This window comes from Epinephelus fuscoguttatus, linkage group LG16 (genome assembly GCF_011397635.1).
Source record: "Epinephelus fuscoguttatus linkage group LG16, E.fuscoguttatus.final_Chr_v1".
NCBI lineage: Eukaryota > Metazoa > Chordata > Actinopteri > Perciformes > Serranidae > Epinephelus > Epinephelus fuscoguttatus.
In genome coordinates, this window is record NC_064767.1 from 16,555,170 (window position 1) to 16,570,941 (window position 15,772).

At 41.0% G+C, this 15,772-nt stretch overlaps 1 protein-coding gene across 2 annotated transcripts in view; it reads right to left on the reverse strand.

Annotated features, from left to right (window-relative positions):
• The window catches only part of ctbp2a (C-terminal binding protein 2a), a 90,240-nt gene extending 85,600 nt beyond the window's left edge, over window positions 1-4,640 (reverse strand). For both annotated transcript variants that reach the window (XM_049600545.1, XM_049600547.1), the window contains exon 1: window positions 4,319-4,640. The gene's annotated coding sequence lies outside the window, so the exon portion shown is untranslated. The remainder of the gene's footprint in view (window positions 1-4,318) is intronic.
• Window positions 4,641-15,772: the final 11,132 nt, after the last annotated feature.

The following is a 15,772-nucleotide window of genomic DNA, read 5'->3' on the forward strand; positions in this document are numbered from 1 at the left end:
CCTGTGTAAATTGATCAAAGAGACTGATGCAAATAATAATTTTTGAAATTGGTCCAGTATTGAGTGAGCCAGTAGCGGCGGACAGCTGCGGAAACAGCTGCAATAATGCCAAAACGTTAGCGCATCCATATCTGACAGAGTCTATGACAGCTGCTCGAAGTGTAGCCCCTGCTGTCTGCACAGGTCGGAAATGCACATAAACTACCCTTTACAACATAGGCATTTTCCTTCTGTGGACAGAGGGTCCCACCAACTTCAGAGACTCCGTGGTCTCCCTGCCTCACGTCCTGCAGAGCCTCCGCTGCCTTTTTAATACCGGCAGCCATCAAATCCAAAGGCTTCATCTACATTATTGACATCAGGTACATAACCAACTACGACACTGAATATCTTTTAGATAACACTGAACTATATTAACTGTAAAATACCCTGATTACTATACTTTCTCCAGATCTTACAGACCTTTCTACTGTTGTTTTCCTGCAACAAGTGACATCTCGTGATATTTCAGAAAGAGACTTCTGCTTAAAGAGGCAATAACAAACAGACCGGATCAAGTGAAATGTAAAGAGACACTTATAATAACAATCCGAGTCGCTCTGTGGCACAAATAACCATTTTAATGAACAAACAATGACAATGTTCAGTTGCCCCGTTAGCTTCCATTGCAGTTTGTTCCGCGGCTGCTGGACGCTGCAGGCTCCCTCAATACTGGAACAATTCCAAAATTGTTGTTCCCATCAGCCTCTTTAAAATAGGGTCCAGGTTGAAAAATGCCGAAGTTATCCTTTAAAATGTTCAGCCATTATTAAATTCATTTACATCTGTGCTTTAATATTAGCAATGGCAATACAGCAGCTGACAATAGTTGATGAATCCAATAGTCAATCAACAAAGTGCTAATTGACAGCAATTCTAATGATCAAACATTTCAAACATTTACTCGTTTAAACTTTCAAATGTTTGCTGCTCTACTGTGATATATGTAAATTGAGTGTCTTTTCATTTTAAAATCACTGGAATTGCAAAAGATCTGAAGACATCACCCTCTTGGGAACTTTTAATTGGCTTTTTCCCCTATTTTCTGCCAAAGGACTAATTAGTTAATCAAAATATACCTTATCAATTATGAAAAAAAAATCATTAGTTGCAGTCTTTAATGACATGTCAATGCGAGTTTTAACTCAAAGAGAAAAGTCTTCAGAGATCATAAAGAATTAAGATCAAAGTGTAATTGTAATTTTCTACACAAGCTGCAACACGGTATCTGCACTCAGAGATATGATGCAGAAGTGCTCAGACACGATACTCAAATCTAACTTACTCACTTTATCACTTTGGATTTAATATTTAACATTTGGCAACAACGTGAGGTTATGATTCTGCAGTTTTGTTTGATTATCTCAATTAAAAATGTTAATGCTTTCAAATGCAGCAGCAGCGGACTATAATTTGCTTGTTTTCTGGCCACTCCGCCAGCTGAACTGGGAACGACTATTAACTACATTATTTTGGATTGGCAAAGCTTCCAAACCAGCTTGCAGGATGCCAATATGGCAGGAGCAAGCTGCAGAGAAGCTGCTGTGAGAACATGAAAAATGACTTCAGCCACACTTAAGAGCAAACTACCGAGGATGTATCCATTTCTCCCTATCAGCAAGACGAGAGTGCGTGCACACTGTAAGCATCCACTCTCCCAAAGCTATCCTTCACAACCGCAAACAAAAAACTGACTCAGAACCAGGCGAGACACAACAGAGCAAGTTAGAACAAGTGAGAAGCAGGTGCTGGAAATTTGCAGAGTGCACCAATTACACTAAGCACACAGTTAGATTTAAAAATGTCTGTTCTTCGGAGACAAAACTATTACCAGCCAGCATGAGATGCAGCACAACAGTTGCTCAAAGAATAAGTGAAGTACAACTGTTCCTTCATCGCAGTAGATTCATTTGCAGCACACAGCTCTCAATTTGCAAAGTGCACTACTTCACAGAGCAATCTTTGTTTCAGCATCAAAGCCTTAATAATATCTGAGAATTAAGGTTTAAGATCAGCATGGGAGAAATGCAGCAGGACTTTTTAGAAACAAAGAACAATGTTTCACATTCAAATACGCTACCGTGAAACTACAAAAGAAGCTAAACGAACGTATGTATGTAACAAAACTCTCAAATAAAGAAAAGCAACAACTTAAGGAGAGATTAATTGCAGCCGAATCAAAAGACCCATGGTGTAAATCCTGAATCATCCTCACTGTGTGCAGAGCAGTATGTCTGAGTGACATCAGGCTGTACATTTGCGGCCCCTTGCAGATGGCACAGTGTAATTTCACACCCATTACCTCCTCTCCACAATGCATAGCACAATCACATGACAGTAAAATCCTCTCAAACCAACTCCTATGGGAACTTTTAGAAGCCGTTAGTGGCCTGGCCATTATGGGAATTCTCAGAAGAGTTCACAAGAGCTATTTCAGCAGCGTCCAAATTACTGTGTTAAATGGAGTATTAGGCTCTGAGAATATGATTAACCAATTGTAATTGCTTTGCTTCTGCGACTTCAAAACAGGCAGTCGACGCATGATTTAGATTTGGTTCTGTTGCCGTACTCTTCATCTCTATAAAGTAATCGTGTCAACGAAAACATGGCAGCGCTGCGAGGAATAGTCACAGGATAAACATAACATGCAGTCTCGGTCCAATGAAAAAAAAAACAGTACATGCCAAATAAGCAAGTGGTGAGTGAAAGTGAGAGACAGCACCTGTGCTTTCAAAAACCATCAGCTCTTCCTGCATCGGTGCACTCGCTCCCCCAGCTTACCTCTCCGCTACCCGGCGTGTTATAATACAGCAGAAACACACAAATGAGTCCCTACACAAGCATGTTGTACAGCAGATCAGCCATGTACAACAGTGCTCTCTACAAGCACAAATCATGTTCGTAATCACAGTACACCGACTCCCACCAGTCACAGGGGAATATCTGTTGAGGCAAATGAGACTCCTGATTTCCAATACAAACACACACACACACACACACACACACACACACGTCAACACTGATAGCTACCATCAAGCACAATCCGTATGCATGATATCATAAATATTAAAGCGTTGGTTTTGCATTTTCTTGGCATTTCCCTTCTCGTGATAAATCAAAAGGCCTGATAGGAGCTGCCATGTACATTGCGATGCTGCCTGTGATGCGTTTGCCTTGGGAGGCCAGCTTTCATATCTGAACACATGCAGGCCACAAAGACGTGAGAGGAAGTTCAACCCCCAGCGGAGTTGAAGGCGGCGGATGAGGGGAGGGATAGGGAGAGGCGAGCAGGGAGGGTGGTGTTGCAGGTAGGAAAAAGGAAATCCCTGCAAAGCAGTGACAAACTGAGAAGTACTGGATCTGTTGCATCACCAGCAGCTCATGTGTTCACGGGGTAAAAGGCGCTCTATAATCTCTAATGATCACATGTTGCAATAAACGCAAACATTAGCCTGTAGAAGGGTGTAGGCCACGGCCTGCATATCATTAACAAAGGCCTTTTCTCTGCAGGCAGACTCCACTCTAAGTTCCCCTGTCTGTTGTGACAATGCCCACAGGGGGAGAGCAGATGTCCGTTGCCAGCAGCACATCTGCATACAGCCTCAATCCCCACCCCTTCACTGGCCAGACAATGGAGCCGCCCTCCTCCTCCTCCTCCTCCTCCTCCTCCACTTGAATCTTTCTTCCACTGGAGCCTTCAAATGCAGTAAAAAAAAGAGTGAAGAGAGTTGTGAACCCACTCTGCCTGTCAAAAACTGTGCAATGCAAGGATTATCCTCCTGTTTTTAAAAGGTGCAGATGCTCCTACGGGTGCCTGATTGACCCACTAATTAAGCACTTATTAATTAGTAGGCTACAGATGACAATGGAGTTGGCTTGTTTGCTTGTGCACATGCTAGCAAGAAATGCTGCACACACACACACACACACGCTTGTGCCAAACTTTTCATCAAAGTCTTCAGGATTGCAAATGCATATTTTTGGAAAAGGAGCCTGCAAACATTTACAGAAAAACATGCGTGTTAATTGGATCTTTAATATGTTGAGCATTACCCTGCAGCTGCCCAGCTCATTAGGAACTTAATAAAGCCTATTCCCACATCACTATGAAGTGTATCAGCTAATGTCTACTCCCACCCTCTCTTGTCCCTCCTTGCTGATGGCGCAGGGACACATGGACAGCGACGCGAGTATAGCTTGGAGAACTATACCCCGGTGGAGCACACACTGAAATATTTCACACCACCTTCCTTTTTTTTGCAATAATCTTGAATCCTACCTCGACTGGATGTTTACTGAGAGTTCAAACGTCGGCTTTGGGGGCTCCAGAAATAGCATCGCAGGCTACGCATTTCAAATTCGCTTGTTATCTCGGATTTAGATAATGATCCACCTTTAGATGACATAAAAACTTAATCCTGAACGCAACGGGACAATCTCCGGCGCTGGGGAACGGTGCCTGGTGTCGGTTTGAACGGGGGGAAGTAGCGTCGGCTCTCGGTGTGCCTGGTTATCCTGCTGTTTACTTATACGCTTCATAAACACTCCTATTCTTTTCCTCCTGCCAGAATTGAGAGGTGTGTATCAGTTTGCTTTTCCTTTTTTTCTCTCGCTTTTTGAGTGAGGCGGAGCCTTTGCCCACTTCTCCCTCACACACACACACACACACACTCACACTCACGCGGACCCGCGCGCGCACTCACAGCACACACGAGAGATACTACTTGCAGCTGATGGAGATGGGACAGTGGGAAATTTCGAGAAAGGCGATTTGTGATAGTGATATCTGTCCTTTTACACTCGACTACACTCGGTATTTCTTTTATGTCCTAATTTAAAGCGTCTAATCTGATGCAACTGAATTTTTTTTAGATTTTATTTTGACAAAAAGTTTAAGATTTTAAGCCAATTTTAATACAATACCCACATGTTCACTGATTGTGACCTACTGAGGTGTTAAGGGAGGCTGTTCTTAATGTCTAAATTATAAAATTGAGCTTCACTATTCACACTTTACACATGACTGTACCCAGTATTTTTTACTATAGTGTAAATTGGTTGCTAAGCAGTCTGTGGTTGCTGCGAAACATCTCTTCCCTCCAATCAAAAGCACTCAACAAGGCTACCTAAGCTAATGCTAAGCTAAGCTGTGACAAACCTTTTTATTTTTGTTTTATAGGCCAAACTATACATAGAATTTAGCTGTCAGTGCTTTGTAACTATTACTTTTTGTTTATATATTGTCTACATGGACGACTATTTCAGAGTCAGTGTGAAGGTATTTTATGTGCGAGTATATTGCATGTCAATTTATAATTTGAAACTAATCTATTCACACCTAATCCAAAACTTAATTTTTTCACAGTAGCCTACAGGTTTGTTTGTTTGTTTTGTTTTGTTCGAAGGGGCTGTTTTAACTAACTTCTAAATTACAAGATTGAGCTTCACTATTTGAACTTTTCATGTCTGTACCCATTTTTTACTGCTGTGTAAACTGGTTGCTAAGCAGTCTGTGGTTGCTGCAAAACATCTGTTCCCTCCAATCAAAAGCACTCAACAATGCTAAGCTAATGCTAAACACAACATCACTCCAGTATTATGTTTGTTTTGTTGGATAAACAATACGTTGAACTTCGCTGTCAATGCTTTGTAAATATGACTTTTTATTTATATACTATCTGCATGGAGAAATATGTGTTCCAGAGTCAGTGTAAAGGTATTTTATGTGCGAATAAATTGCATGTCAATTTAAAATTTGAAACCAATCCATCCACACCTAATCCAAAACTTAATTTTTTCACAGTACAGGGTTTTTTGTTTGTTTTGTTGTTCTGAATTGAGTTGCACTAGTCTGTGGTTCCTGCAGAAATCTGTTCCCTCCAATCGAAAGCACTCAGCTAGGCTACCTAAGCTGATGCTAAACAGAAGGTCACAATACGCCATAACAAACCTTCGTAATTTTGTTTTGTTGACTAAACACTATATCAAAATTCACTGTCAATGCTTTGTAAATATGACTTTTTGTTTATATACTGTCTGCATGTAGAAATAGGTGTTTCAGAGTCAGTTTAGAGTAAAGGTCAAATAATTACATGTCAGTTTCAAATCTGAAACTCATCTATCTTTATGAGCCTTGGGGTTGGCAACCTTTACTATCAAATGAGTCATTTTCAACCGAAAATAATAATAATAAAATATCTGGGTGGAGCCAAACAGCCTATTAAGTCTAAATGAGCCAATACTAATAATCTTGATGAGCATTTATTCATGTTTTACCACAAGGTGGCTTCTCTGCAAGGTACTATTATTGATTATTAGGTGCCTTTGCAGAGCTGGCAGTGGAAGCAAACAAATCTGTCCACACACTACAAAATCCTCTATTTTATTGCAAGACTTTTACCTTTTTGGATTTGGCATCCATAGCTAACCAGCTAGGACTCAAGACTAGCCACTGCTATTAAAGTTCATCGAAGTTACAAGGAAAAGGTGCCATTGCCAGGCAATAGATTTTTGTTGTTGAAGTGTTAAAACATTTTTTATTTGGTATTAAGGCTTCACATTTTTACAGTTAGAGAATGTAAGAATTTCTTTAAGCCTTCAACACTGAAAAATAAAATGTTGCCACAGGGAGCCACTGGAGAGGGGTTAAAGAGCCACATGTGTCCCTGGAGCTGCAGGTTGCCTACCCCTGGCCTATCCACACCAAATCCAAAGGTTTATTTTTTAATAGTACAGTTGTTGTTGTTTTTTAAGATAATGTTACAAACAGAAACTAAATTTCTTTGTGATCATCAACTCACATGTGTCGATCACAAGAAGGGCAATTCATTTGCAGTTTACACAGTCCATACACACATATAGACACGTACACATATCCTCCCAACAGTTGAACCTGACTTGCTTCTATCCTTGTCATTTTACTTACCTTGTTTCAAAACAGCTTTCTGAGTAAAACACAACCAAAGTCGGACGTATCCACGCAATTTTTCTTTGGTTATGTAATATCTCGTCTGCTGTAGCCTACGTGCTGAGGGGGTTGGGCATATCAGACTCATACGGGCTCAGAAAAAACTGCTGCGTTACTTTCATACCGCGTTAGGCCTCTTTTTGTACAGACTCCCCCCTTTCGGTGTCAGGTCAGATGTGGTGATTATTTTATAATTTACCTCTTCAGTCTGAACATGGTCAAGAACTAGCAAGCTAACGTTAGTTTTGTCAGATTCAGTTAGACACCTGCAGTTAGGCCTATTGTGTGCAAATATTTAGCAACAATTAATCTACGTTGAAAGTAACCTGACTTTGTGATGAGTAATTCACTAAAGAACGTTTTGATTTATTTGCTATAAAGGCTGGTCTTCCACTATCTCCATTCAGCATTTCTTATATTGATCTCTCTGAAGAAATGTGTTCCTGGGGTTTACTCTCCATAATCTATGACGAATTCACATCCACTATAGCACTCACCATTAAAAACGAGAAACAACTATAACTTTAAGATCTGGGGCTTTTGGGAAATGGGGGTTATTAAAGACCTCGAAAAAATCTATAGATGAGTTGAGCAGATATATTGTGAAGTAAAGAAATGTTCCAAGGCTGTTTTTGTTATTGGCTTTGTTACAAATGTCAGTGGGATTTTAAATGAGGTTTCTTTCTTTGATTATGTTTGAATTCACTAACAGCTGGAGCAACAGTCTCCAGTGGGGATTTATATTCTACATTTGAAAGTTACTCATCCTGAATAATTTATAGGCTGATTTTAGACTCAATCTATTTAAATTTAGGATGATAATTGGACTGATAAATGCTCTAATGACTGCTGGTTAAGTATTTCCCATTCAGATTGAAGGCATTGTGGAAGAGACTTTGCAACAGTATCAAATACTGGGAGAAATAAAATTTACGTGAGCAGTTAACTGAATGAATAAGATGAAAAATGCTAATAATTTGAACATTTTGCAGACTTTCTTTTTGGCATCAGGTCAGAATTTTATGAGGGGGGTATGGCTGTGTTGGGGGACACGAGAGTTGACCTCTTTACATCTAAAACCCTGCCTACAGCCCTGGCTGTAATTAGTCCTGTTGTTTAGGCAGAGACACACACATAGATACATAGGTACATAGATAGATTTGGCGCTCAACTGCATGTTTACACAGTTATTTCCTCCTCCTCATGCCACAGGTGCAGATTGCAGCAACTGCAGCTGTGCCTTGATGTCATGCTTAAAACATGCAATCTATATTCGCCTTTCTTAGCTCCAGTCTCAGGAGTAGAATAATTGTAGACCCTCCATTCATTCATGCAGCAGTGCTGGCCATATATAACACGGCACAGATGGCAGAGAGCATCTTTGGATTTCCTGGTCACTTCACTCTCTGCATACTTTTCCAACACTTCCAGCAAATCACAGTCTTTGAATGGAGCTTTTCACAAAGGCAAAGAAAATCACCGTTAGCAATGGATGAATCATTTACATACCGTCTACTCTGTACCGAGCTGTAGCTTCTGTACCATGTGCCCTCTGTGTGTGTCTGTGTGTGTGGTCCCAGGCCTGGGGGCTCTTGGCCCTGTCCTGAGTGCATCTTTTCCCTGTGGTCATTTTGTCTCCAGCACAATGTAACTACTGGGCATGAACCCAAACACTCCAAAGACCCACACCAGCCAACAGGGGGACACCAACTGAAGCATATGTTTGCAATGGCAGCAGAGGGGATGGATGACAGGAGGAGGAAGAGACAGAGGAAACAGTTTGAATCACTGCTGTGAGGTTTTATCTGTAAGTCAAAATTAGATTTAGTTGGAGGAATCCCTTTCTCCCAAATTAATAAAACAGCAAACACAAAGGCACTTAAACCCTTTGACTCACTGAAATCTAATGCAGTACGTTATTTAATGATGTAAAATGACATGTTTGATGTAGTATGTAACGGAGATATTAGCCATATGTGGCAGATTTCCCGTCTTGTTGTCATTTTGAATTTAAGAATTGTTTCAAAATCTTCTTTATTGTTGCAGCTTTAAAGATCTCGTGCAGAGGTCAGCAATGTTAACTATCATAGGAGCATTCGTTCATATCTTTTATCACAAGGTGACTACTCTGCAGTGTGCTATTTGTGATTTTTTGGAACTTTAACGTTGCAGCATTGGCGATGAAAGCAAACAAATCTATCCGCTTACTATTAAATTGACCTTTTGCTTAGCTCCGCCCCTTTGTCATGGTTCGGCAAGCTGTCGTAGTAAGCATGGAGCCCACACTGTAACTAACTGCACTCCCTGAAGAAATATGATCATATTTTTGGGAAAATGAAGCAGTGATTCCAGAGAGAAGCAGACAGAGGGGTCTACAGTCTGTGTTTGAAGGATATATCCAGGATGTCAAACTGACTCAGCAGCAACAACAGGTGAAAAAGACAAAGATAGTTAGAAGCCGAACTATAGGCTACAGATCACAGTGTAAAAGTGAACCACCACATCACTACTGATCGCCACAGAAGACAATGAATATAAAGGGAAACTTTGCTGATATTGAACCAGCTGTGTGGCATCACAGTATGTGCAAATGATTGGTGTTTGGCTTCGCCCCCGTGCCGCAGCCAGCACCCTGACCTCCGCCGCTGGACAGGCAGGGATCTCTCAGGGAAGTCAAACAACATTCATCTGCACACATTGCGATGACACACAGCTGGTTGAATATGAGCAAAGTTTCCCTGCTTCCCTTCACTGGTTCCTGTACATACATTCAGTAGGCTTCAGTAGGGTTAGCTAGCTAGCTTCTTCAGTAGCTAGCCACTGGAGAGGGGCTAAAGGGACGCATGCAGGCACCCTGGTCTACTGTGTAGGATTTAGTAGCATCCATTCGTGAGGTTGCAGAACTGTAACCTCTCTCATGTGCCAAGCGTGTAGGAGAACGATGGTGGCCGATGCGAAAACGTGCAAACAAGACTTACTCTATCTCGAACCAGTGTTTGGTTTTATCTGCTCTAGGCTACTGTAGAAACACCCATGACTTCGATGGAAGAGGAACAGCTCTGTATGTAGATATAAATGTCTCATTTTAAGGTTACAAAAACAAAGCAGTTCTTATTTTAAGGTGATTATACACTAATGAAAATATAGTTATGAAAATTATACACCATGTCTTGCCAATAGATGCCCTTACATTGCACACGCTGGACCTTTAATCCCACAAAAGACTGTGTTTAGTAATTATAAGCTTATCCTCTTCTGTGTTTACTATAGGTCACTTAGTAAACCAGCTCCCTGTGCTTTATTTGTCTTCTTTCATTTTATCATACTCCACTCACTAGCATAAGAAGCTGGTTGTACTGAATCAATACAGCCCTGAAAATTATTAAAATGTGCACCACATTAGGGTTGATATTATGATTTGCCTTTGTTTATACACTACTTGTAAGAGGATGACAGTCAACACACACACACCTCTAATCTCTTCACTGTACAGTGGGTATTTGAGAGGATCAGTAGTGTGCGACTGCATATTTCTGCAGAGAGACATTATTTCTTCCCTCAATTCCTCCTGGCAGAGATCTGAGTGTTTGACCTTTTTAAAATGCAAAGCGATTCTTCTACTCCAGAGAGTGAACGGGAGGCTCATGATTGTGCTACTAAATTTGAGGGACTTAATGCAGTAACTCACAGAGAGGGAGAGCTGTTCTGCACCTGCTGAAGTCTTGACTTGGTTACGGGGATACAATAACACCTCCAAGGGTTATGTTAATCTTTAAAGACGGGTTATTCTTATGCTGCTCCACTCTTTACCTCATTTGAATGAATATTTCACCGCAACCTTGAATCGGTCTCTCATGCTTAAATCTCCTTATTGCATAGCATTTCCTTTTACTTGGCCCTGCATGTGTACTATAATGCTTCGGTGTTTTGCTCTAGTCTTACATGTCAAAATAAACTGTGCAGATCTTCATACATTCAGCCCAACCATTCATTCATCTTTTATTCTATCAAATAAACTGTTACTATTCAGCATAACCTTGTCACTGTGCATAACCCAGCTACCATTGTAGTGATCTCATCTGTGATTTTGCATTAACATTTAACATAATTTCACGTTTCCTCATTGAGAAAGCGAAGTGCAGCTAATTTGACTTCAACATCACCAACAGAGCATTTGTGATTATCAGCAGCTAAAAAGTGGAGATCATGTTAAATTGAGAATTTAACAACTCATGACACACGCTACATATGGGATATTGTAATGAGAAGCTCTTGGGAGTGTAATTTACATTTGATAATGATGTCAGATTGTTAAGAGCGCGCCATTGTGCTGCGTGTACCTCCTCCACAAAGTGTGCATACAGTGCAGCGGCAGAATGTCTTTTAACATCGCTTTTGAGATGGCATAATATGATTCAAACAAAGCCACACAATAGCACTCTGACCGCACTCACGTCTAATTATACTCCACCACATTAAGGCCTCTGACACATCCACAGCAGCCTTTAAAAGACACAGGGATGCCGTCATTGGTTTATATTTATGTCTCCAATAGGATGCAGATGAAGCAGATTTTCCCCTTTGACTGGACAATAACTGTGAAAACAGTTAATTAGACTTGTTGTGAGGTCTATGTATGTTTCGCTTGCATTCCACAGCAGGAAATAGAATACCGTGAATGCTTAAGTGAGATGTTGAAGCACTTTCCACAGCTCACTATATAAACTCTATATATGGTACGCAGTGAAGCTGAAAGCAGGAGGTTATACAGTCACAAAAACTACTGTGAGCACCGAAAAATCAAAATGTGACTAACTTCACTTAGCCTCCTTTTGGTCAAATGTGAGAGACAGTGTAAAGACAGATTCTGTGGGTGTGTGTGGTCCGGCTCCTGATCTGCAAAATTGAAATAGATTCACCCATTTTACCTAATGAGATTAAAACGCAGTGATGCCGAGGTTATGAAGGAGCAGACTAGATGAAACTAAGAGGTGGAGCTTCTTAAGTAGTGATGAAATACTTGGTAATATTGTACAAATGTGGCAAGCCAAACTGAGCCAGTGTTTGAGCTGGGAAGTGCGTTTCTGAGCGGAGCACAGAAGTGTCCGTTCTTGTCGCCTCAAGGTTGTCTCTGCATTGTTGCCTCTTCATCGACATACATAACAATACACAGGAACAGGAATCCAAAAGAGTGACTCTGCTTGAAAAGGCATTTAGCAAATATATAATTTCATGTAAAGAAAACCAATCAACCCCTTTCACTCCTGTTTAGCACACTTGTATACAGTGTTATCACGGCTACAACAGCTACGCATACAAACTGACACAGTCTTGAATACAATTTTCCTCGTATAAACTATGCATGATAAATTCATCCATCCTGTATAAACTATTTTCTTGTGCTCTCGCGGGTGGGGTACTTGAACAGACTGCTGCTTGTAGGTCTTTGTTTACAACCAGCCTAATGTAATTATACTCACCACCTACACACAAATTAGCATGCAAACTGTGTCGGAGGTTTGAAAAATACATGGAGGAATGTGATTTAGTGCGAGGAGAGGTCTGATCTTGCCGAGGCAGTGTTTCTGCAGCAGTGCTCGCTGCCACGATGTCAGGTCGACGGACCTCACAGCTGCAACATGGGAACCAGGGCTGCGGCTAACAAGCTCCAAAGTACTCCATTTAAACACACATGTACAGTGGCAAAGAGACACCGAATACACACCCACAGAGCTTCAGAGCTGGGGAGCTCTTATCTCCACTGAACAAACTCCTCGAGTGATGGGAATGTTCTCAGGATGTTATCTTGTCCTCTGTGGAAATGAGATAGCCAGCCACCTTTATCACCACCCTCAGACTCTGGAGGGCCCCTGACCATTACTGGAACAAGGACCAGTGGGCTGCCAGGGGACACTAACCAACTGGCTGCCTGGAAAAAAGAGACTGCCAGGGAATTGTAAGCACTGCAAGTGGAATGACTGACAGGAGATTGGAAGGAGTCTCACGGTTAGGTGGTTTAACCCAGCCAAGGGAGTCGACTCTGTGCCTTGAAGGCCATTTTGGACTTTTAAGTTGTTATTTGCACAGGATGCTGAACAAGATGAAATAAAAAAAGGAGAGACATACTGTGAGTCTTGACACCTTATTAAAAAGAATATAAGAAGAGAGGGGGGGGAAATCTAAAGGGAAGCTAGACATTAGTTATAATTGGCAAAAGAATAAACAGAAATCTTGGAGATATGTGATTTAACCGAAACATCTCCATGGCAACTCTCTTTTCAAGTCACATCTTTAATGAATAGGTAATGGACAAAATGCAAAACACACAACTTCATAACGTCAGAACAGATGCCAAAACTGACATGGGAGGAAAAAAAAAAAGGTAGATTTTGTTTGACAAAAAGTGATTTTGCGGCGCGCACAACAGAGTGTGTCACAACAGCACAGCAGCTTCTTTCTTTTTTTTAAAGAAAGAAAACACACACACACACAGACAATAAACCAGAGCAACACAAATCTTCCTTCTGTTGCTGTCATTTTGACTGTCTGGCAAATCCACCTCTTGTTTTCAAAGCATTTTTTTTCCTCTAACAGGTGCAAAACCTCTCAACTCAACACATCAAAGAGACACATGCACCTGCGAATAAATCACAGCGAATGGTAAGAATCCAGACTAGGGCCTCCTAACACCAAAGAGGTAGGATTCAAAGTGTCTGATTTAATATTCATGAAGTGCAAGGCTTTGGTGGTTGAATGCTTGTTTACTGAGATGTGTCTTTTGTCCTTGGGAGAAGGTTTGATATTCCACCAAGCAGCTGTATTTACATATACTTGCTGTTTTTGCCTCGACACGATATAAAGACACATCCCTCACCTAACATGGCAAATACATCTCACGCAGCCACATACTGACTAATGATTGACACGCAATTTCAGTATGCTCTCGTCTCCCCTGTGAAGTATTAAAAGCCTTACTGTTGTTCTGACAGAGCTAATGAGAGTTTCTGATTATGAAGTGTTGGCGGCTTCCGTGCGGAGGAGTTGTTCAAGTTGCGGCAAGTCCAAAGCAAAGCGTAGTCTGCAAACTGCACCCACAGGGACAGAGGTGGCAGACAAGCAGCCGAGACCAGACGGAACCAACTGTCAAACACAAAGCACAGGTGTTTTTCATTAATAAACACGTCTGTTCCTCTCATTAACACCACTGCGCCTCTTTTTTTAGATTAATTTAGGCATGATGTGGCCTCTAAAAATGTTTATCAGCTTTATACTGTTGTTTCAATGACAAGGCAAAGACAGTTAATAAATGGAGCTGGTAACCTTTTTTTTTTTGCACCTGTTTTTTTCAAAGGTATGGTCATTACAAACCCCTGGTCCTGCAGCTTGGTGTCAGTCATGCACCTGCATCGAGGAATCAGTTTTTTGGCAGCAGCTTGTGAGATAATCTCAAAGTGAAATCACAAAGGGCAGCAGCTCCAGATGGATGTCTCACTGCTTTCTTCTCACGCTATATATATATATATATATATATAAAACGTGAGGTGTACGGCACCTTTCAGAAGTGAAACAAACTCATACAAGGTCGACACTCTATGTGGATCAGCTAATTACTACGGCTGAAAGAAAGCTTGTGAGAAAAACCCATCTCCCTGGCGGGTACTTAAAGAAAAGAAAGCAGCTGGTCAGAACATACTCTAGAGAAAACATCAGCCATTGGAGAAAGTGGTTGGGGATACTCTTCACTTAAGTGCTTTTCTCTGAGCAGTGTTCTCTGTTATTCACTCCCACGCTTTCTCCTCTCTGGTAGGGGCGGCACACACACATATCCATCCCTTTCATCCCCAGGGGTGAAACAAACCCATGCATTATGACTCAAATCAAGCTTAATTTATTTCACATGCTCTAATTTAATGTCTTCGTGTTGATATGCATTGAATAAAAATAGCTGGATTATTTTTCTAATTATTCCCCCCCACATTTTCTCCAGAGCACGCACATTACACAGGGGTTTTGGTTGTTGCATTTCTCACACAACTTGGCTGTTGAACAACTCAGTGGATCAGGAGGCCAACTGATGACTCGTGCAGACCTGCTGCCCTCTGCTGGCAAAACTGCAAACTACCAACAGTCCTGTAATCAAGACTATACATGGTTGTTTAGATACTTGCATCACCTACAACTTCATTGCTCCTATTTTCTCATCTACAAAGCACATGAACCTTGTAAAAAAAGTAGACTAACTTACAGCCTACCTCATGTGTTAGTCTGCTAAATGTGCTTCCAAACTCACTTAATATTAATATAGCATATTAAACATGTTATTTTTGATGCACTAACATTGTGTTTCATGTACTTTATATATAATTGGTTGGGACTGGAGACCAAAGGTTTGAAAATGAAAAGAAATCTGGGGTTGTGGAGTTGAAAAGAAGTCTGCTTCAGGCTAGCAGAGCCTCCAGGCTACATCAGCAGATACTAGTATACCCAAATCTCTGATGGTGCTGTTGGTGGTCCACTTGCATTGTGGGTAATTAAGGAGCCAGATTCTGGCAAAGAAGAAAAAGACACGGGATAAAAAAGATGATATCTCTGTTTTTTTATTTTAAAAAAAGCCCAGTAGGAGTCTGACAGTGTTATAAAAGTGCAATACTAAATCAGTGGAGTAGCCTTGCTACTCTGTAAGTAGCAATCAAGTGTGTTCAAGGACTCTGTATCACACTAGCTAGCAGTTTTAATCATGTACTTTGTATATAGGACCTAGAAACA